The following is a 24,429-nucleotide window of genomic DNA, read 5'->3' as shown; positions in this document are numbered from 1 at the left end:
GGGAAGCCAGGGAGGAGATTGCAGAGCCTTTGTCCTTGATCTTTATGTCGTCTTTGTCGACAGGAATAGTGCCGGAAGACTGGAGGATAGCAAATGTTGTCCCCTTGTTCAAGAAGGGGAGTAGAGGCAACCCTGGTAATTATAGACCTGTGAGCCTCACTTCGGTTGTGGGTAAAATGTTGGAAAAGGTTATAAGAGATAGGGTTTATAATCATCTTGAAAAGAACAAGTTGATTAGCGATAGTCAACACGGTTTTGTGAAGGGTAGGTCATGCCTCACAAACCTTATTGAGTTTTTTGAGAAGGTGACCAAACGGGTGGATGAGGGTAAAGCGGTTGATGTGGTGTATATGGATTTCAGTAAGGCATTTGATAAGGTTCCCCACGGTAGGCTATTGCAGAAAATAAGGAAGTATGGGATTGAAGGTGATTTAGCGGTTTGGATCAGTAATTGGCTAGCTGAAAGAAGACAGAGAGTGGTGGTTGATGGCAGATGTTCATCCTGGAGTTCAGTTACTAGTGGTGTACCGCAAGGATCTGTTTTGGGGCCACTGCTGTTTGTCATTTTTATAAATGACCTGGAAGAGGGTGTAGAAGGATGGGTTAGTAAATTTGCAGATGACACGAAGGTCGGTGGAGTTGTGGATAGTGCTGAAGGATGTTATAGGATACAGAGGGACATAGATAAGCTGCAGAGCTGGGCTGAGGTGGCAGATGGAGTTTAATGCGGAAAAGTGTGAGGTGGTTCACTTTGGAAGGAGTAACAGGAATGCAGAGTACTGGGCTAATGGCAAGATTCTTGGTAGTGTAGATGAACAGAGAGATCTCGGCATCCAGGTACATAAATCCCTGAAAGTTGCCACCCAGGTTAATAGGGCTGTTAAGAAGGCATATGGTGCGCTAGCCTTTATCAGTAGGGGGATTGAGTTTCGGAGCCACAAGGTCATGCTGCAGCTGTACATAACTCTGGTGCGGCCGCTCCTGGAGTACTGCGTGCAGTTCTGGTCACTACATTATAGGAAGGATGTGGAAGCTTTGGAAAGGGTTCAGAGGAGATTTACTAGGATGTTGCCTGGTATGGAGGGAAGGTCTTACGAGGAAAGGCTCAGGGACTTGAGGTTGTTTTCGTTAGAGAGGAGAAGGCTGAGAGGTGACTTAATAGAGACATATAAGATAGAGGGTTAGATAGGGTGGACAGTGAGAGTCTTTTTCCTCGGATGGAGATGACCAACACGAGGGGACATAGCTTTAAATTGAGGGGTGGTAGATATAGGACAGATGTCAGAGGCAGTTTCTTTACTCAGAGAGTAGTAGGGGTATGGAACGCCCTGCCCGCAACAGTAGTAGACTCGCCAACTTTAAGGGCATTTAAGTGGTCACTGGATAGACACATCGATGAAAATGGAATAGTGTAGGTCAGATAGGCTTCAGATGGTTTCACAGGTCGGCGCAACATCGAGGGCCGAAGGGCCCGTACTGCGCTGTAATGTTCTATGTTCTAAATGGTTGGCAAGGATGGAGGAGATGGAGAACCGCTCCCGCCGGAAGAATCTGCGGATTTTGGGCCTCCCGGAGGGGCTGGAAGGTTCGGATTTGGGGGCCTACATGGTCCTGATGCTGAACTCGCTGATGGGCGCGGGGTCGTTCCGGGGACCCCTGGAGCTGGAGGGTGCCCATCGGGTGCGGCTGCGGAAGCCCGGGCCAAACGAGCCACCCAGGGCGGTGCTGGACCGATTTCAACGCTTGGTCGACCGTGAGTGTATGCTTCGTTGGGCAAAGAGGGAGAGGAGTAGTAAGTGGGAGAATACGGATATCAGAATTTACCAAGACTGGAGTGCGGAGGTGGCGAAGAGAAGGGCTGGGTTTAACCGGGCGAAGGCAGTGCTCCACAAGAAGGGGGTCAAGTTTGGCCTGTTACAGCCGCCACGCCTGTGGGTCACTTATAAAGACCGCCAACTTTATTTTGACTCCCCAGAGGAGGCCTGGACTTTTGTCCAGGCAAAGAAGCTGGACTTGAACTGGGGGCTGGGGAATGTTGTACGCAGCCCGGAGGCTTTGTCCTCCTTGATATCCTTTCGCTCTTTTTGGTTCTATTGGACGATGGGTTTTTTCTTTGCTGTCTTGCCTTTTCTTTTCTGCTTTTCGGGACTGTTATCTGTTTACTTGGGTGTTTTATCATATCATGTTGGGATTTTTATTATTTCACTGGTTACGGGTTTGGGGGGTTTCGCGGCCCTGTTGGGTCATGTGCCTGTCTTCCCGCGTTTTGGGTCGGGGGCGGGGCTTGGGAGGGGGGCACGGGCCTTTCTCCTGCGCTGGAGAAGCAGGGGGCGGGGTCGGCATTGGGGGAATGGTTGGGGGACCAGGGAGGGTAATTGGGGTGGCGGGAGCAGCCGGGGTCAGCGGGAGTAGGCTGACTTGCGGAAGTACAATGACCGGAGTTACGCAGCTTGGGGGGGCCCTAGCTTGGGGGGGGGGGGGGGGGGGGGGGGAGATACTGGGTTGCTGCTGGAATGGCCAAGAAGGAGCTGGAGCGTGCAGAGGGGATCAGGATGGCAGTCTGTCGCTGTGGGGAACGGGCTGAGCGGGGGGCGCGGGCACATGGCGGACTACGGAAGGGTGATGGCTAGTCGACGGGGGAGGGGAGCAGGTGGACCTCCGATCTGGCTGATCACCTGGAATGTGAGGGGACTGAATGGGCCGGTCAAACGGTCCTGCGTGTTCACGCACCTGAGGGGGCTGAAGGCGGACGTGGCCATGCTCCAGGAGACGCACCTGAAGGTGGCGGATCAGGTCAGGTTGAGGAAGGGGTGGGTGGGCCAAGTGTTTCATTCGGGGCTGGATGCAAAAAACCGGGGGGTGGCGATCCTGGTGGGGAAGAGGGTGTCGTTTGAGGTGTCGAGTGTGGTCGCAGACAGTGGCGGGAGGTAAGTGATGGTAAGCTGCAAGGGGAGCAGGTGGTGCTGGTCACTGCATATGCCCCGAATTGGGATGATGCGGGTTTCACGCGGCGCATGTTGGGCCAGATTCCAGATTTGGAGGTGGGGGGCCTGATAATGGGGGGGGATTTCAACACGGTGCTGGATCTGCCACTTGATCGATCCAGTTCCAAAACGGGTAGGAGGCCTGCGGCGGCTAAGATGCTGAGGGGGTTTATGGACCAGATGGGAGGGGTGGATCCTTGGAGGTTCGCGAGGCCGAGGGCCAGGGAATTTTCATACTTCTCCCATGTGCATAAGGCCTACTCCCGGATCGACTTCTTTGTTTTGAGTAGGGCGCTGATTGCGGGGGTAGTAGACGCTGAGTACTCGGCGATAGCCATTTCTGACCATGCCCCGCATTGGGTGGACCTCGAGCTGGGGGAGGAGAGGGACCAGTGCCCGTTGTGGCGCTTGGAGGTGGGGCTGCTGGCGGCCGAGGATGTGAGGGGGCGGGTTCGAGGATGCATCGAGAGGTACTTGGAGGCCAACGATAATGGGGAGGTCCGAGTGGGGACAGTCTGGGAGGCGCTGAAGGCGGTGGTTCGGGGGGAGTTGATCTCCATTCGGGCCCACAGGGAGAGAGGGGAGCAGAGAGAAAGGGAGAGATTGGTGGGGGAGATGGTGAGGGTGGACAGGAGGTACGCGGAGGCCCCGGAGGAGGGATTGCTGAGGGAGCAGCCTTCGTGCTGAGTTTGACTTGTTGACCACCAGAAAGGCGGAGACTCGATGGAGAAAGGCTCAGAATGCGGTGCACGAGTATGGGGAGAAGGTGAGTAGGATGCTGGCACACCAGCTCCGTAAGCGGGATGCGGCTAGGGAGATTGGTGGAGTTAAGGACCGGGGAGGAAATGTGGTGCGGAGGGGGGTAGACATTAATGGGGTCTTCAGGGACTTTTATGAGAGACTATATCGGTCCGAACCCCCGGTAGAGAAGGGGAGGGATGGGGCGCTTTTTGGACTGGCTGAGATTCCCGAGGGTGGAGGAGGGGTGGGTGGAGGGTCTGGGAGCGCCAGTTGAGCTTGAGGAGCTGGTTAAAGGGATAGGGAACATGCAGTCGGGGAAGGCGCTGGGGCTGGATGGGTTCCCGGTTGAATTTTACAAGGCGTATGCAGACCTGCTGGGCCCCCTGTTGGTTAGGACCTTCAACGAGGCGAGGGGGGGGGGGGGGGGGGGGGGGGGGGGCTTTGCCCCTGACGATGTCTCGGGCGCTGATCTCCTTGATCCTTAAGCAAGACAAGGATCCCCTGCAGTGTCGGTCATACAGGCCGATCACACTCCTGAATGTGGACGCCAAGTTGTTGGCAAAGATCTTAGCCACGAGGATAGAAGATTGTGTGCCGCAGGTTATCCACGAGGATCAAACGGGGTTTGTGAAAGGGAGGCAGCTGAACACTAATATAATGAGGCTCTTGAACGTTATTATGATGCCGGCGGTGGAAGGGGAGGCGGAGATAGTGGTGGCGCTAGATGCGGAGAAGGCCTTTGATAGGGTCGAGTGGGGGTACTTGTGGGAGGTGCTGCAAAGGTTCGGGTTTGGGGAGGGGTTTGTCAGTTGGGTGAAGCTCTTGTATGAGGCCCCGATGGCGAGTGTGGCCACGAATAAGAGGAGGTCGGAGTATTTTTGACTATACCGAGGGACGAGGCAGGGGTGTCCTCTGCCCCCCCTACTTTTTGCGCTGGCAATTGAACCCCTGGCTATGGCGCTGAGGGAGTCGGGGGATTGGAGGGGGCTGGTCCGGTGTGGGGAGGAGCACCGAGTGTCGCTCTATGCGGATGACCTATTGTTGTATGTGGCGGACCCGGTGGGGGGAATGCCGGTGGTGATGGGGATTCTCCGGGAATTTGGGGATTTCTCAGGGTATAAGTTTAACTTTGGGAAAAGCGAGCTGTTTGTGGTACACCCGGGGGACCAGGAGGGGGGGATTGGGAGGCTCCCACTGAAAAGGGCAGAGAGGAGCTTCAGGTACTTGGGGGTTCAGGTGGCCAGGAGCTGGGGGGGCCTTGCATAAGCTAAACCTCACAAGGCTGGTGCAGCAAATGGAGGAGGAGTTTAAGAGGTGGGACATGCTGCCGCTGTCTTTGGCGGGTAGGGTGCAATCAGTCAAGATGACAGTGCTCCCGAGGTTTCTGTTCCTGTTTCAGTGCCTCCCCATCCTTATCCCGAAGGCCTTTTTCAGGCGGGTTAACAGGAGCATTACGGGGTTTGTGTGGGCACACGGGACTCCAAAGGTGAGACGGGTGTTCTTGGAGCGGGGCAGGAATGGGGGGGGGGGGGGGGGGGGGCTGGCGTTGCCCAACCTCTGTGGGTATTATTGGGCTGCCAACGCAGCGATGGTGCGTAAGTGGGTAATGGACGGGGAGGGGGCGGCATGGAAGAGGCTGGAGATGGCATCCTGTGTGGGTACGAGCCTGGAAGCGCTTGCAACGGCGCCGCTGCCGCTCCCTCCAATGAGGTATACCACGAGCCCGGTGGTGGCAGCTACCCTCAAGATTTGGGGGCAGTGGAGTCGGCACAGGGGGGAGGTGGGGGCCTCGATGGGGTCCCCGATACGGGGGAACCACCGGTTTGTTCCGGGGAGAATTGATGGCGGGTTCCTGAGTTGGCACAGGGCAGGTCTCAGGAGGCTGGGGGACCTGTTCATAGACGGGAAGTTTGCGAGCCTGGGTGAGCTGGAAGGGAAGTTCAGGCTCCCTCCGGGGAATACCTTTAGGTACATGCAAGTACGGGCGTTTGTCAGGTGGCGGGGTTCCCCCTGCTGCCGCCGCGTGGGGTCCAGGACAGGGTGCTCTCAGGGGTATGGGTTGGAGAGGGGAAGATCTCGGAAGTGTACCAGGTGATGCAGGAGGTAGACGAGGCCTTGGTGGAGGAGCTGAAAGATAAATGGGAGGAGGAGCTGGGTGAGGAGATTGAGGAGGGGACGTGGGCAGATGGCCTAGAAAGGGTGAGCTCCTCTTTGTGTGCGAGGCTTAGCCTCATACAGTTTAAGGTACTGCATAGGGCTCATATGACCAGGACAAGGATGAGCCGGTTTTTTGGGACTGAGGACAGGTGTATTAGGTGCTCAGGGAGCCCAGCAAACCATGTCCACATGTTCTGGGCATGCCCAGCGCTGGTGGAGTTTTGGAAGTGTGCAGCAAGGACGGTATCGAGAGTGGTAGGATCCAGGGTCAATCCAGGCTGGGGACTCGCAATATTTGGGGTTGCAGTGGAGCCGGGAGTGCAGGAGTTTATTTTTTGTTCTTAGAATTTTCTGTTATTGTTTTCTTTTTTGTGAAAATTTGAATAAAAATTATTTTTTTAAAAAAAGGTACTAGAATATATGCTTTTGGAGAAAGTGTTGCTCCCAGATGAAAGGGTGATGGTAGGGTTGGGGACATAGTATGGTTGGTTGGGAGAGCAGGGCACGACGCACAGTAGCATAGTGGGTAGCACCAGGATCCCAGGTTTGATTCCCGGCCTGGGTCACTGTTTGTGCGGAATCTGCACATTCTCCCCGCCTCTGCCTGGGTTTTCTCCGGTGCTCTGGTTTCCTCCCACAGGTCCCGAAAGACGTGCTGTTAGGTGAATTGGACATTCTCAATTCTCCCTCCGTGTACACAAACAGGCCCCGGAATGCGGGACTCTGGGATTTTCGCAGTAACTTCATTGCAGTGTTAGTGGAAGCCTAATAAAGATTATTATTTGATGAACCATCAATTGAACGCGAGACGAGTTGCTGTACAAAAGTAAGGCTTTAATAAGCTAGATGTTAGCCCTGCGGTCGACTACAGTAAATGGACGATCGCCGGGCATACTGGGTATTTATACCCCGCCCTGGAGGCGGGGTTAACTCAGCCCCTCGACCAATCGGGGAGCCGTCACATGACTGGTCTCAACCAATCGGTCGAGAGGCACATGACTGACCAGGGCCAATGGTAAGCCGGTGTTCTGCACCAATGGCAGGCAGCTATGTTAATCATACCACCACATTATTATTAAAAGGATCATGTGGAAATGGGGATTAGGAGTTGGGGAGGGAGATAGGAATGGGGACATTGTTGCGAAGTAATGTGCCGAGTGAATTCCACCTCCTCCTGCACAAGGTGAGTCATATACAGTTTAAGGTGGTGCACAGGGTCCACATGACTCCAGCCCAGAAGAGTGGATTTTTCTTGGAGGTAGTAAACGGATGTGAGATGTGTGGGAGGAGGCCGGCGAACCATACCCATATGTTCTAGTGGGGGGGGGGGGGGGGGGGGGTTGGGGAGAGTAGAGTTGAAGGATGTTTGGGAGGCAGTGTTTAGGAACCTATCAATGATTGTAGGATTTAAGATGAAGCCGGATCCTTTGGTGGTAATCTTTGGGGTGTTGGAGGTGCCAGAGCTGCTGATGGAAAGGGGCCGATGTCGTGGCCTTTGCCTCTGATTGCCTGGCGGCAGATACTCATGAATTGGAGGTAGGCCACTGATGTACCATCAATTGGACACGAGTTGAGATGAAGATCCAAACGTTAGGCTTTAATTGACTAGTTGTGTGCCCGGCAGTCGACTTCCAGAGAAAGGCCGACGGCCGGGTCCTACGGGTTCTTATACCCCGCCTCGTAGGCGGGACTACTTGCCTCCCGACCAATCGGTGAGCAGTCACATGACTAGTCTCAACCAACCAGCTGAGAAGCACATGACCATCCTGAGCCAATGGGCAGTGAGTGTTCTGCACCAATGGCAGAGAGGTACCGTAAACCTCCTAGTCATATCACCACATTCACCCCTTGTGGAGAAAGAAGCCGGGGGGGGCGGGAGTAGGAAGGTGGGGGGGGGGGGGCTGTAGGACTGGTGATATGACTAGAGCTTGTGAGGTGTACCAAGGTAATTGGTGGCTGCCCACTGGCTCGCAACGATTGTGTAAAACAATGAACAGTATACAAGTAAAACGAGAGAAAAAAATGTGCAATATGTACATTGGAACTCTGAATGGCACGAGGAGTCCGATAAAAGCCCAGTGGAAACACCAGATCGACACGATCAGTCTGTCGGGCGCCCTCAATGTTCTGCTGGACCGTCGCAGCGGTGCCGGTGACGTTGGGCCGGTGGCCGTCCTTGACTCCGGGAGCGGTGGTTGTGATCCTGTGTCCATACCCCTGGTCGGTGCCAGTGAAACTCTGGCTGGGGGAGCGGGTTCCTGTGCGCTGGGTTGCGGGGGCGCCGGGGGGAATGGGGATTGGGAGGAGGGCGTTGGTGTGGGGGGTTGAGGCCGCACGCCGGCGAGTGCCAAGTCTCGAAGGGAGACCGTGTCCTGCCGACCGTCGGGATACTCCACGTACGCTTACTGAGGGTTAGCGTGGAGTAACTGAACTCGTTCAACCAACGGGTCTGACTTGTGCACCCGCACATGCTTCCGGAACAGGATGGGCCCGGGGGCGGCCAGCCAGGTCGGGAGTGGGGATCCTGCGGACGACTTCCTAGGGAAAACAAGAAGACGTTCGTGAGGTATTTGGTTTGTGGTAGTGCAGAGGAGAGACCGAATTGAATGGAGGGCGTCGGGGATGACTTCTTGCCAGTGGGAGATAGGGAGATCTCTGGACCGTAGGGCCAGCAGGATGGTCTTCCAGACTGTGCCATTCTCCCGTTCGACCTGCCCGTTACCTTGAGGGTTATAACTGGTCGTCCTGCTAGAGGCGATGCCCCTGCTGAGAAGGAATTGACGCAGTTCGTCGCTCATAAAAGAGGAACCCCGGTCGCTGTGGATGTACGCGGGGTAACCGAACAGGAAGAAAATGGAGAGGAGGGCCTTGATGACGGTTGTTGTCGTCATGTCAGGGCAGGGGATGGCGAAAGGAAAGCGGGAGTACTCGTCAATCACGCTTAAGAAGTAGGTTTTGCGATTGTTGGAGGGGAGGGGACCCTTAAAGTCCATACTAAGACGTTCAAAAGGGCGAGACACCTTTACTAAATGCGCTTGCTCGGGGTGGTAACAGTGCGGTTTGCACTTTGCGCAAATGTGGCAGTCTCTGGTCATGGTCCTGACCTCCTCGATGGAGTAGGGCAGGTTGCGGGTCTTGATAAAGTGGTAGAAGCGGGTTACCCCTGGATGGCAGAGGTCCGCATTGGAGGGCGCGGTGGTGGTCAATCCACCGAGGAATGGCGGAGTTCGGAAGCGTGGAGGGTCCGGGAGAAGAAGGCCACGGGTCTGCCCGCTTGGTTCAGGGTGGCCGCCAGAGCGACATCAGACGCGTCGCTCTCGACCTGGAATGGGAGGGACTCATCGATAGCATGCATCGTGGCCTTTGCGATATCCGCTTTGATGCGGCCAAAGGCCTGGCGGGCCTCCATCGACAGTGGAAAAGTATTCGATTGGATGAGGGGGCGGGCTTTGTCAGCGTAATTGGGGACCCACTGGGCGTAATAGGAGAAGAAGCCCAGGCAGCGTTTGAGGGATTTGAGGGAGTTTTGGAGAGGGAGTTCCATCAGGGGGCGCATGCGTTCGGGTTCGGGGCCTATCACTCTGTTACGCACTACGTAGCTGAGGATGGCCAGACAGTCGGTGCTAAACACGCACTTATCCTTATTGTAAGTGAGGTTAAGGAGTTTTGCGGTACGGAGGAATTTTTGGAGGTTGGTGCCGTGATTCTGCTGGTCGTGGTCTCAGATGGTGACATTATCAAGATACGGAAATGTCGCCTGTAAGTCGTATTGGTCAACCATTCGGTCCATCTCCCGTTGGAAGACCAAGACTCCATTTGTGACACCGAATGGAACCCTAAGAAAATGATAGAGGCGCCCATCTGCCTCGAACGCGGTGTACTTGCGGTCACTCGCGCGGATGGGAAGCTGGTGATAGGCAGACTTAAGATCCACCATGGAGAAGACTTTGTACTTCGCGATCCTGTTAACCAGGTCGGAGATACGGGGGAGAGAGTACGCGTCCAGCTGCGTAAACCTGTTGGTGGTCTGACATGTAGTCAATGACCATTCGGTTTTTCTCCCCAGTCCAAACTACCAACACTTGGGCTCGCCAGGGACTGTTGCTGGCCTCGATGACTCCTTCCTTCAATGGCCTCTGGACCTCGGACCTCATGAAGGTCCGGTCCTGGGCACTGTATCGTTTGCTCCTAGTGGCGACTGGTTTGTAATCCGGGGTGAGGTTCGCAAATAAGGAAGGGGGGTCTACTTTGAGGGACGCGAGGTTGCAGACAGTAAGGGGGAGAATAGGGCCGCCGAATTTGAAAGTCAAGCTCTGCAGGTTGCACTGGAAATTCAGTCCTAAGAGTGCCGGCGGGGAAGGACAAGGAGTTTGTAGTTTTTAAAAACTTTCCCTTGGACCATGAGGTCCGCTACGCAGCACCCGGTGATGTGGACGGAGTGCAAACCTGAGGCTAGAGCTGGGTGAACGGGGAGCGCGCAGCGTCTTACCGTATCAGGGTGGACAAAACCTTCTGTGCTCCCGGAGTCTAGTAGGCAGCTCGTTTCGTGTCCGTTGAGAAGTATCTGTGTCGTTGCCGTAGAGAGCGTGCGTGGTTGCAACTGGTCGAGAGTCACTGCAGCGAGTCGTGGCAGCAGGTCTGAGTCGTCTTCATTTGCAGAGTAGTCACTGGTGGGGTCTTCTATGTTGGTCCAAAATGGCGGCGCCCGTCAGCTGCACGCGGAGTCGTGGCCCCAAGATGGCGGCGCCCAGGACCCGCACGTGGGGTCGGGGCCCCAAGATGGCGGCGCCCAGGTCCCACACGGGGTGTCCAGGGCCCAAAATGGCGGCGCCCGTGGGTCACTCGTGGGGGCTGGAGTCAGGGGCAGAGAAGTCCATGGGTCACTTGTGGTGGCTGGGAGCGGCGTTAGGGGGGCCTGTGTGATGCGCGGGGGGGGGCGCGATCCGTGGTCGCTGTGCGGAACAGCAGCGACCGACTTTGACTGACAGGCCACCGAATAATGACCTTTCTTCCCGCAGCTTTTACACACTCTGGAGCGGGCCAGACAGCGCGGGCGGGGGTGCTTTGCTAGGCCACAGAAATAACAGCGGGGCCCCGTGAGCTTATCAGGGCGCCCCGCAGCGCAGGCCTGGGGGGGGGGGGGGGGGTCGGAGGGGGACAAGGGGGTTGTATGCCACGTTGCCCAAGGGGCTGCCGCGCGGCTGCGGGCATATGCGCGGGCGTTTCGGTCGGCAATCTCCAGGGAGGATGCGAGGGTCCGTGCCTCAGCGAGGCTCAAGGTGTCCTCTTGCAACCTCTGGCGAATTGCAGAGTGTTGCATGCCTGCAACAAAGGCATCACGGATTAACAGTTGTGTGTGCTCTGCCACAGTAACTTGTGGGCAGGCGCAATTTCTCCCCAGGACAACGAGGGCCCGATAAAATCCGTTAAGGGACTCACCGGGAAACTGTTGCCTTGTAGCTAGGAGATACCGTGCGTAAACTTGGTTAACAGGCTTGAGGAAATGTCTTTTCAGAAGGTCCATGGCTGCGTCATAATCTCGTTCGTCCTCAATCATCGAGTAGACGGCGGTGCCCACGCACGAGTGGAGGATGTGAAGTTTCTGCTCCTTGGTGGGTTGGCTGTCTGTGGTGGAGAGGTAGCTGTTGAAACACGCCAGCCAGTGTTTAAAAGTTGCTGACGCGTTTGTAGCATGCGGGCTGATGCGGAGGCAGTCTGGTTTGATCCGTAGCTCCATTTTAAACTTCTAGTCGATTAAATTGATGTACCATCAATTGGACACGAGTCGAGATGAAGATCCAAACATTAGGCTTTAATTGACTAGTTGTGTGCCCGGCAGTCGACTTCCAGAGAAAGGCCGACTGCTGGGTCCTACGGGTTCTTATACCCAGCCTCGTAGGCGGGACTACTTGCCTCCCAACCAATCGGTGAGCAGTCACATGACTAGTCTCAACCAACCAGCCGAGTGGCACATGACCGGCCTGAGCCAATGGGCAGCGAGTGTTCTGCACCAATGGCAGATAGGTACCGTAAACCTCCTAGTCATATCACCACAGCTACACTACCGGGGATCGCAGCCTAGCTGAGAGACTTGTATGAGTTTCTCCAGTTGGAGAAAATCAAACTTCCCCCATGGGGGTTAGAGGAGGGCTTCGAGGTATAGTGGAGGCTGTTTATGCCTGGATTTGAGGAGCTGTTTGTTGAGAGGGAGGAGTAAATGGAGAAAATGTACAAACTGTATACTCTTTTGCATGTTGAGGTTGTGTTACCATGCAGGACATGTACGTAATCAAATACCTTTTTTTTAAACTGCTCTTTCGTTCTTAATCCTTTTACAAGTTTCTCCCCATCTACTCTGTCCAGCCCCCTCATGATTTTGAACATCTCTAAAAAATCTCCTCCATGTTATATTGAGAGAAGAAAGCTGTCAACCTCTCCAATCTGTCCCCATAAGAGCAAGAGAGTGAAGAATTCGGTGTCATGGGGTCAGAGTGGGGGAAAAGGGTGTGGTGGGCAGGGTTTTGAAGTGGGGGGGGGGCTAGAGGGTGTCAAGAGTGTTGGGCCTGAAGAGGTGAGGAGGGTTGGGGTGAAGGTCAGGATGGGTGCTAGAGCAGGGATGGAGAGGTGAGGAACGGGAGGAAGATTCCGGGTGGGTGGGGGTAAAGAGCAGTGAAGGGAGGAAGTGGAGCAGGGAGGAGGAGTGATGTAGTGGATGAGAAGTTGGATGTAGTTGGATGGATGAAGTGGGAGGGGAAAAAGCAGGGGGTGGGGTGGATGGAACATAGGGGGAGAGGAGGAGCAGGGATAGGAAGAGCATTGTCAGGGTTGGGAAAGCGGAGACTGTGGGAGAGCAGCTTGTGTTCATCTTGCAGAAAGTGGCTGCCCTGTTCTTGGCCTTGCACTGGGCAGGCATTTGGCAATGTTGTGTATTAATGTATATTCATTAACAATGATTATGTACATTACAAATTAATGGATGAAGGAAAAGGGTTTGAAGAGTTATGATAACAAAATGGATAAACGTGATTAGAATTACACTTGTAAACTCCCACACATACTGGTTAGAAAGGTCTGTTTCCCTGTTGTAATATCTAAGTGTTTCTAAATTAACCGGTGTATTAATTCCATTACATCATTTCGTCAAAATATTAATGAGTATCTTAGTGTGGTAACTTGACCACAATTAGGTAGTCAAAACACGTTATAAGTTAATCCTCTTGAACATAAAGAAGCAACAAAGTTTAAAATACAGTATGAACAGGGCAGCACGGTAGCACAATGGGTAGCACTATTGCTTCACAGCTCCAGGGTCCCAGGTTCGATTCCCGGCTTGGGTCACTGTTTGTGCGGAGTCTGCAATGAAGTTACAGTGAAAAGTCCCTAGTCACCACATTCCGGCACCTGTTCAGGTACACAGAGGAATCATTCAGAATGTCCAATTCACCTAACATCACGTCTTTTGGGACTTGTGGGAGGAAACCGCTGGAGTACCCAGAGGAAACTGACGCAGAGACGGGCAGAACATGCAGACTCTGCACAGACTGACCCAAGCCGCGAATCGGACCCAGGTCCCTGGTTGTGCACAGCACTTACAGATAACATCAGCAATGGATTTAAATAAGAAGATGCAAAATAATAACACTATAACACTTATAAATAAGTTGCGTCAATTGTTTTAACATGTTCAGGACCATTGATTCAATGGTGACATCTTTTAACATTTTTTATCTTTATAAAACACAGGCTGCCTTCACTGAAGTATTGTGTCCAATTCTGGGCACCACATTTTAGGAAAGGATATGAAAGTATTGGAGAGGGTACTGAAAAGCTTTACAAGAATGGTTCTGGGGATGAGAAACTTTGGTTACGAGAGTCGAAGCTGAAGTTGTTCCTCTTAGAGAAGAGATGATTGGATTGGATTCATTTATTGTCACGTATACCGAGGTACAGTGCCAAGTATTTTTCTGCGAGCAGCTCAAACAGATCGTTTAGTACATGATAAAATTAAAATAAAATGCATAATAGGGCAACACAAGGTACACAATGTAAATACATTGTCACCGGCATCGGGTGAAGCATACAGGAGTGTAGTGTTAATGAGTTCAGTCCATAAGAGAGTCGTTTAGGAGTCTGGTAACAGCAGGGAAGAAGCTGCTTTTGAATCTGTCCTGAAGTTAAAAACTCACCACTATTCTTAGAATTCCCCCTATACCAAAAAGGGGCGCTATTCTAACTCCCTGACTCCGATACAGGCTTCGGTGGGTGCTATTCAGGTCAAACTATATTTTCAAGTTATCCCCCAGTATAACCCATACGTTCACCGAAGAATTTTACCTACTTACCCCTTAGAAGCATTGATATCCTGGGTCCTGCGTTGCTAAGTAAGTAAAGTAGGCTAATAACCACTGTTTCAGGTTAAAACTTTTAAGTTATTTTATTATTATATTTTTTCTTTTAAAAGCTGCAATCACTTTCTTTACAGAAAGGTAAAAAGATCTTGCTTCTGGATCCTTCGGGTTGGTTGAAGGGACCTTCAGGCCCAACTTGACAATCAATCTTCTTTAAAGTCTGGTCTTCTTTAGAAGTATTCACTGGTGAGTTGGTTGCTGTGTCTTGTCGATCCCATGTACTGAGCTAGGAGAGCTGGCTATCTCTGAGCTGACTCTGCCTCCTGTTTAAATTCTAGTCTTCCTTGCATGTATTAGCTGTTTTAGCTCGGCTGCTTGTCTTATCTTTCCTATGACCGAGCTGGCTGTAAGCTGACTCTGCTCCTGTTGTTCCTTCTCTCCTTCTCTCTGAGTTCTGGTTCTGCTCTGCTTCTGCTAGTTCCTGCTCTGGGTTTATATTCTCTTTCTAACAGTTATTAAGTTTGCATTATCTTATTGTAAAGTAACTTATTTCCATTTTGATTGTAAAAAGTATCTTTGATCTAAACATTCTATTACAACTAAGCATTCATTTTGGGCATGGCCTCAGCCCTCAGATCTGATTACATTGTCCTTTGTGATGTTCAAAGTTCCTTTGTGATATTCAAAAATGCTTTGGTTTCAAGAGGTGTTACTTTTAATTCCTGTCATTTCTATAGTTTTATTTTCCAATTGTGTCCCCAGCTCATAACTTTGACTTTGATTTTGGCTCTAAATTATGTTTCTCATAGACTGATAGTCTCCAATTTCCTTTAATTTACTTGATGCTAGTAGAATTTCACGCCTAGAATTTTCACCAAATTCAACTGAACCTCATCCTTTCTTTCCAGCTTTTACTAAGATAGTTAATTTCAATGAAGGTGTGAAACATTGTTTTTAGCGTAATGCTAAAAATTCACTTGGTTATAACTTGAAAGACCTGCCTGTTTTAAACATTCGTCACTTAATTCAACTGAAACCTTCATCCATGCTTTTCCAGATGCTTACTAAGATAGTTACTTTCAATGAAGGTGTGAGCCATTGTTTTTAGCTTAATACAAGAATCCTGTGTGTTTGCTAAGCCTGCTTGGGAGAAAGAATCTGCATTTTATAATCCTGCTCTTTGCAGCTGCTATTAACCTTTCGTGGGATCTTTACCTGTATCCTCTCATGTTTCTCTCAGACCAGATATTGCCAGACTTCCATGTTTCAAATGGCACATCTTTCCATATTTTCAATGACAGTCCGTGTGTGTTCTTAGAGTTCTGTATCTCCTGCATGATGGAAGAAGTTGGAAGAGTGAGTAAGCCGGGTGGGAGGGACTCTTGATTAAGGTTGAATACATTTCATACATGCCAAGTATTTCATATGTTTATAGAAAATGCTTAATCATTCATATATTAATAGAACTGTCATCAACTTCAAGTGGTAAAATGCAAAAATAATTTTGCTTTGATTGGGCACAGAAGAGTGCATGGCTCTCACAGTCAACATTGTGTACAATCATTGTATGCACCCAACTTCACTTGCTCTTGCTTTACTATTACTATTTTAAAATTTGTTCATGCAGCATTTATTGCCCATTCCCAATTGCCCTTCAGGCGCAGTTAAGAATCAACCACATTGTTGAGCGTCTGGAGTCACATGTAGGCCAGACTGGGTAAGGACGACAGATTTCCTTCCCTAAAGCACATTAGTGAACCAGATGGGTTTTTATAACAATCGACAATGGTTTCATGGTCATCATTAGACTTTTAATCTGGGTAGCACAGTGGATAGCACAGTTGCTTCACAGTTCCCGGTTGCCAGGTTCGATTCTGGCTTGGGTCACTGTCTGTGCGGAGTCTGCACGTTCTCCCTATATCTGCGTGGGTTTCCACTGGCTGCTCCGGTTTCCTCCCACAGTCCAAAGCTGTGCAGGTTAGGGGTATTGGCCATGCTAAATTGCCCCTTGGTGTCCAAAAAAAGGTTAGGTGGTGTTACTGAGGTTTGGATGGAGGTGTGGGATGCTCTTTCCAAGGGCTAGTGCAGACTCAATGGGCCGAATGGCCTCCTTCTGCACTGTAAATTAAATGATTTGTATTGAATTCAAATTTCACCATCCGCAGTGGCGGGATTTGAACCTGGGACCCCAGAGCAGTACTTTGGATTACTAGTCCACTGACAATACCACCATGCCATTGCCTGCCCAACTTCAGTTATACAATAGGGTAAAAGCCACACAAAAGAAACATATGGAATGTGGTAACCCTGCTCTGGACAAAGTCAACAAAATGTCTTGTAGGCTGCACTCAGAACCCTGAATGGCCTCATGTGGCCTCCGAGCTCCAGGTTGCCCACCACTGCTCTAGATCCTTCTGCAGCCACTGTTTACTACGTTTGAACTTTTTTGTCATCTGTCAACTTTGAAATTGTGCTCTCTGTACCCAAGTCCAGGTAATTAACAAGTAAAAAGTCCTAATACCAAACTCTGGGTGACATCATTGTAATATTCTCCAGTCTAAAGCATAACTGTTCACCCGTACGTTGTTTCCTGTCTTCAACAATTTTATATCCAAGCTGTCACTGACCATTTCCTGTGGCTTTGTTAACAAGCTTAGTGTATGACACTTTGAACGTCTGTATTTAAAAAAAATTCATTCGGGGGATGTAGGTTAGGCCAGCATTTATTGCCCATCCCTAGTTGCTCTTCAGAAGGTGGTGGTGAGCTGCCTTCTAGAACCACTGCAGGTGTAGGTACTGTGCTGTTAGGGAGGGAGTTCCAGGATTTTGTCCCAACAGCGAAGGAACGGAAATATATTTCCAAGTCAGGGAGGAGAGTCCATACAAAATAGCTACTGATCCATTTTTAGATGAAGAAATAAAATGTGGCAATAATACCACATGTTACTTAACAAAAGGTTCTATTCTGACTATCATCAGACTTCAAAGGGCTTGGTCCCCTTGAGACCTGAAGAGATGCATGAAGCAACATAGGAATATGAATAGGCTAGTTCGCATCTCTTGCCCACCACCATCCAATGACATCAACTCTGACCCCATAAATCTTGGATTTAAAATTTGCAATTGGCCTAGTGTTGATGTTATTTGGAAAAGAGAGCTCCAAACTTCTACCTCCTTTTGTGTTGAGGTTTTTCCAAATTTCACACCTAAATGTTGCTGTATGTTTTAGACCAAAGTAGTTTCTCAATACTTACCTTATCTGGTTCCCACTCATGTCTTGAAAACTCCCAATCAAATCACTCCTCAGCCTTCTAAATACCAGGCAATAAATCCCTAAACGGTGGAATCTCTTTGTAGCTGAACCCTTAGAGGCTAGGTACTATTCCGGAAAACCTATGCTACACTCTCAAAAGCTAATATGTCTTTCCCAAAGTGTGGTGCTCAGAGCAATTTACAGTATTCGAGGTATGTTCTAACTAAGATTTTGTATATCAGTTGCAGAACTTCTACCTCCTTGTATTCTCGTCCTTCAGCTATAAAGGCCAGCATTCCATTTATCTTTTGATTTTCTGCAGTTGTCCAAGATATTTAATGACCTGTGTATATGGATTCCTAGGTCTCTTTTAACCTTCATTATTGAAACTTTTCACAATTTAGAAAGCCTAATTCACTCCTTTTTGGGTCCAAAATGGATGGCCTCTCATTTGCCCATATTAAAATCCATTTGCCACAATTTCACCCATTCACTTAATCACTTCTCGTACCAGCCTCCCCGAACAGGTACCAGAATGTGGCGACTAGGGGCTTTTCACAGTAACTTCATTTGAAGCCTACTTGTGACAATAAGCGATTTTCATTTCATTTTAATAATCTTGTCACAAGTAGGCTTACATTAATACTGCAATGAAGTTGATGAAAAGCCCCTAGTCGCCACATTCCGGCGCCTGTTCAGCTACACAGAGGGAGAATTCAGAATGTACAAATTACCTAATAGTTAGAAGAACTGCCCCCTGTTTCTTGCCACTGAAGTCAGTTTATATCCAGGACAATATGAACAATGTTCCTTTGATCCCATAAATGTCAACTTTGAGCTCACAGCATCTTATGAGGAAGTTTATCAAATTGTCTCCTGAAAGTCCATATGAATAATATGTGTAGATATTAACCTCTGTGCACTACTTTAGTCAATGTTTCAAACATGACTATCAAGGTTGTCAGGAATAATCTCCCTTGCAAATCTGTGGCAGCTCTATCTGATCAGCTGAAATTTTTCAAGGTATTCTGTGACCCTTTCCTTAATTTTAGCTTATTCATTTCATGACAACAAATATTAAGATAACTGGTCTATAATTCCCTTGTCTCCCTCTCTCAGCTTTCTTAAATAGCAGAATGATGTCCTTAATTTTCAAAGCTGTAGAGACAGTTCTCAAATCAAGAAAACTTTGGAGGATTATAATTAGGGCAATAATTCAGTCCTCTGGGTTTATGACACCCTTTTAGTGCCTTATTTTCTTCTTCACTGTTATTTTGCTCACGTTACTTTTTGTGAAACCCTGCCCCGATTCAATATTAGTTTATGGGATGTCCGACATACTTTCCTCTTCCAGATCTAAGGTACCTCCACCATTTCCTTATATGCATTAATATCACTTGTCAATTTTCAAGAGGCCCTATTGGCTCCAACCACCCTCTTCTCAAATATAATTGCACTATGTTTTTTTGTGTTAGTTTTGATATTGTTTTCAAATAATTAAAAATAAACTCTACCTTTCAGCCGAATATGTGAACGCTCTTTTCCGGAATGCTGTGGGCTACTTTCTCTCACTTGTATTGAGTTTTATATTCTCAGTTACCTGACTTTGCAAGTTCATTTTTTTTAATGATAATCTTTATTAGTGTCACAAGTAGGCTTACATTAACACTGCAATGCATGTGGCGACCAGGGGCTTTTCATTAACTTCATTGCCGTATTAATGTAAGCCTACTTGTGACAAGATTATTAAAATGAAATGAAATGAAATGAAAATCGCTTATTGTCACAAGTAGGCTTCAAATGAAGTTGCTGTGAAAAGCCCCTAGTCGCCACATTCCGGCGCCTGTTCGGGGAGGCTGGTACGGGAAGTGAAAAGCCCCTAGTCGCCACATTCTGGTGCCTGTTCGGGTACAGAGGGAGAATTCAGAATGTCCAATTCACCTAACATCATGTCTTTCGGGACTTGTGGGAGGAAATCAGAACACCCGGAGGAAACCTACGCAGATATGGGGAGAACGTGCAGACTCTGCGCAGACAGTGACCCAAGCCAGGGATTGAACCTGGGACCCTGGCACTGTGAAGCAACAGTGCTAACCACTATCCTACCGTGCCACGCTCCTCATCACTTCATTGTTTCTTTCAAATTCATCTGGTCTGGCCACACATTTTCCCGGTGATCTCCGAAGTCACATTTGAACCTGCTGTGCCACTTAATTGTTCTGGCTGTTGTCTCAAGTCCACTGTCCTATCTGCTCACCATAACTCTTATCAAAAATCTATCTAACACAGACTTGAATAAATTCAATGACCCAGCCTCCAATACAATCTGGGGGACAGAATTCCACAGACTAACAGCCCTCTGAGTGAAACAATATTCTCCTCATGCCCTTCTTAAAAGGGAGACCTCTTGTTCCTCCTAGTTATGGTCTATTCCACAAGAGGTAACATCCTCTCTCAGGATTAAAGCATGCTGCTGTGCAGAGAGACCTGGGTGTGCTTGTGCATGAGTCGCAAAAAGTTGGTTTACAGGTGCAACAGGTGATTAAGAAGGCAAATGGAATTTTGTCCTTCATTGCTAGAGGGATGGAGTTTAAGACTAAGGGTTTATGCTGCAATTGTATAAGGTGTTAGTGAGGCCACACCTGGAGTATTGTGTTCAGTTTTGGTCTCCTTACCTGAGAAAGGACATACTGGAGCTGGAGGGTGTGCAGAGGAGATTCACTCGGTTAATCCCAGAGCTGAAGGGGTTGGATTATGAGGAGAGGTTGAGTAGACTGGGACTGTACTTGTTGGAATTTAGAAGGATGAGGGGGAATCTTATAGAAACATATAAAATTATGAAGGGAATGGATAGGATAGATGCGAACAGGTTGTTTCCACTGGCGTGTGAAACCAGAACTAGGGTGCATAGCCTCAAAATAAGGGGAAGTAGATTTAGGACTGAGTTTAGGAGGAACCTCTTCACCCAAAGGGTTGTGAATCTATGGCATTCCTTGCCCAGTGAAGCAGTTGAGGCTCCTTCATTAAATGTTTTTAAGATGAAGATAGTTTTTTGAAGAATAAAGGGATTAAGGGTTATGGTGTTCGGGCCAGAAAGTGGAGCTGATTCCACAAAAGATCAGCCATGATCTCATTGAATGGTGGAGCAGGCTCGAGGAGCCAGATGGCCTACTCCTGCTTCTAGTTCTTATGATCTCATATATTTCAATAACATCATCTCTCTTCTAAAAACTGTTAACGTTTTCTTCATAAATAAGCCCTTCATTCTAGGAATAGTTGAGAAATTGGTGTACATTGCACCCATTTTACACCATAACAAATGGGCAAGGTACCTACCAGTTTGTACCCAGTGTGATAGACAATTTTTCTGAATGTAACCCATGTCATATGCTATAACCGCAAATAAGGCCCACCATGTAAATTGAATTTGACATCCCTGTTCTACAGTGTATTGTCAAAAAGGCATGCAGAAGTAAATGTTTCTGATTGATGATGAATGACTCTGGTACCAGAAGCAATGATGACCGCTTTATTTCATTGTTTGTATTTGGTCATGATGTGGAGATGCTGGCGTTGGACTAGGGTGAGCACAATAAGAAGTCTTACAGCATAGAACATAGAACATTACAGCGCAGTACAGGCCCTTCGGCCCACGATGTTGCACCGTCCTGTGAAACCCTTCTAAAGTCCCTCTACACTATTCCCTTATCGTCCATATGCCTATCCAATGACCATTTGAATGCGTTTAGTGTTGGCGAGTCCACTACTGTTGCAAGCAGGGCATTCCACACCCTTACTACTCTCTGAGTAAAAAACTTACCTCTGACATCTGTCCTATATCTATCTCCCCTCAATTTAAAGCTATGTCCCCTCGTGCTGGACATCACCATCCGAGGAAAAAGGCTCTCGATGTCCACCCTATCTAATCCTCTGATAATCTTGTATGCCTCAATTAAGTCCCCTCTTAACCTTCTTCTCTCTAACGAAACACCAGGTTAAAGTCCAACATGTTTGTTTCAAATCACTAGCTTTCAGAGCACTGCTCATTCCTCACGTGAATGAAGAGGTAGGTTCCAGAAACATACATATATATAAATATATATATATATATATATATATAGACAAAGTCAAAGATGCAAGACATTACTTTGACTGTGAACATTTGCAGGTAATTAAGTCTTTACAGATCCAGAGAGAGGGGTAATCCCAGGTTAAAGAGGTGTGAATTGTCTCAAGTTGGTAGGACAGTTGGTAGGATTTCGCAAACCCAGGCTAGACAGTGGGGCGTGAATGTAATGCAACATGAATCCAAGGTCCCGGTTGAGGCCATACTTCACAACGTTCACACAGGTCTTCTACTCCCTCAAAGAGCCGGCTCATCCTCGCCCTTGGAAGGTGTGCTCCATACATCACCTTCAGCTGTAGCAGCTTCAACCTTGCACACGAGGTGGAGGCGTTCACCTTCCGGAGCACCTCACACCAGAACCCCTCTCCATACCCTCTCCCAAATCTTCCTCCTACTTTGACTTGATCCCTTCTAGCGGTGCCTTCTCCTCCTCATGTAAAACCCTCCATCCTTCCCCTCAGATCAAATTTGACCTTCTTATGCGTCAGAAATTCCAGCAAGTCCTCCCGCCACGCCAGGGCACTTCACTGGCTCAAATCTATGGTTCCCCCGAATCAGCATTTCCCTTGACCCTGCCCCCAACACGAAGTGCTAGCGAAACTGCCTCCAAATTCTCAATGAAGCTATTACTACCGAACTCCCTGAGTATCTCCCCGGGGCCGTCGGGAGCGGCGCTGTCGCTAGCACCTTCAATCCCGACCCCCTACACAAACTCTCCTCCATTCTGACCCATTGGGAGTCAACCCCTCTGACCCAGCTCCGTACCTTCTCCACATTCGCCGCCCAGTAATAATACACCAGGTTCAGAAGACCCAAACCCCCTGCCTGCCTTCCTCTCTGTAGTAGCACCTTTTTAATTCTGGCCACCAATAAACAGGAATCGCGCCAGCACATTCATTTTAACCGTCTGTCCCCAACCTGCCAGTGACAGAGGGAGACCATCCCACCTTGCCAGATCAGCTTTTACCCTCCCCACCAAACTAGGAATGTTGTACCTCCGGAGCCCCCTCCCCCCAAATCCCGAGCAACCTGCACCCCCAGGTATCTAAAGTGAGTCCCTGCATTACAGAATGGCAGCCCCCCCCCACCCCTGCCCTGACCCCTGGCCGAGACACCACAAAATATTCACTCTTATCTAGATTTAATTTGTAATCCGAGAAAGACCCAAACACCCAAAGCAATTTCAGTATTCACCCTATTGACACACTCGGTTACAGCATGTATAATAACAAGTCATCGACATATAAAGGCACCCTATGCTCTCTCCACCCCCCTCCCCCGCACTATCCCATTCCATACCTCCGAACTTCTGAACGCGATGGCCAATGGCTCAATCGTACTGCCATCAAGTACCCCCATTCTCCCCGGTCAAACGCTTTCTCAGCGTCCATTGCCACAACCACCTCTGTTTCCTTCCCCTCTGCCGGTGCCATAACCATGTTCAATACCCTCCTAATGTTCGAAAAGAGCTGCCTCCCTCTCACAAACCCCATCAAATCTCACCCCTCATTTGTTTCTGTTAGCACAGTATCCAGGCGTGAATGAAGAGACCAACCCATTTACTCTAGAATTTAAGGTAACAACAAAGATTGTCAGAGCAAAGATTGACTGCTGTATGGTGTTCAGAAGAACTTTAAAATCATTTTTCGTAGGGCAGCACGGTGGCGCAGTGGGTTAGCACAGCGGCCTCACTGCGCCGAGGTCCCAGGTTCGATTCCGGCTCTGGGTCACTGTTCATTTGCACATTCTCCCCGTGTTTGCGTGAGTTTCACCCCCACAACCCAAAAATATGCAAGCTGGTGGATTGGCCACGCTAAATTGCCCCTTAATTGGAAAAAATGAATTGGGTACTCTAAATTTTAAAAAAAATAATAATTCTTCGTCTAAATTTTTTAAAATGATAAATACTATATCTCACCAAAATTAACAAGGTGCATGACAGTTAAAAACAGTATGGAAGCCATGTTAAATGAGGATTGAGACAAACTATCATGATAGGCAAAGGAAAATGTTAATATTCTGGAATGATTTATTGAAGGGGCTGAATGACATTCTTTCTCCAGAAAATTAAATTGACAGCAGAGAACTTCCACTGAATTGGATTTTTCCTTGTGACAATTTGGATATTTTAGATTGTTAGGTTCAGTAAGGTAATCGGATTTTCCGCTTTACCATTTATATTTTTGAGTTGATCGAAGTGAGGAATGTAAGTGTATGCAATAGAATCATAGAATTTACAGTGCAGAAGGAGGCCATTCGGCCCATCAGATCTGCACTGGCCCTTGGAAAGAGCACCCCACTAAGCCCACACTTCCAACCTATCCCCGTAACCCAGTAACTCCACTAATCTTTTTTTGGACATCTTTGTGCATCTTTGGACTGTGGGAGGAAACCGGAGCACACGGAGGAAACCCACGCAGACACGGGAAGAACGTGCAAAGTCCGCACAGATCGTGACCCAAGCCGGGAATTGAACCTGGGGCCCTGGCACTGTGAAGCAACAGTGCTAACCACTGTACTGCCGTGCTGCCCCAGGACGTTTTTCTATTCCCGATTAAATTCCTTAAACACCAGCAATAAACTGCACCTTTAATAGACCTTTTGGAAGATTTTGCTTTAATCGTATGCCTTTTGGAATAATCTCTGCATCTGAAATATTCCACCGCATCATGGAACAGATGACGGAAGGAATAGAAGGTGTTCGGGTATACGCAGATTACATCATAATATGGTAATCGACAAAAGAAGAGCATATTGAACGACAAAGTGTTTCAGCGCATAAACAAATATGGCCTCGGATTAAATCAATCAAAATGCACT

This window comes from Scyliorhinus canicula, chromosome 2 (assembly GCF_902713615.1).
Source record: "Scyliorhinus canicula chromosome 2, sScyCan1.1, whole genome shotgun sequence".
NCBI classification, from domain to species: domain Eukaryota; kingdom Metazoa; phylum Chordata; class Chondrichthyes; order Carcharhiniformes; family Scyliorhinidae; genus Scyliorhinus; species Scyliorhinus canicula.
This window is presented reverse-complemented; position numbering follows the sequence as displayed.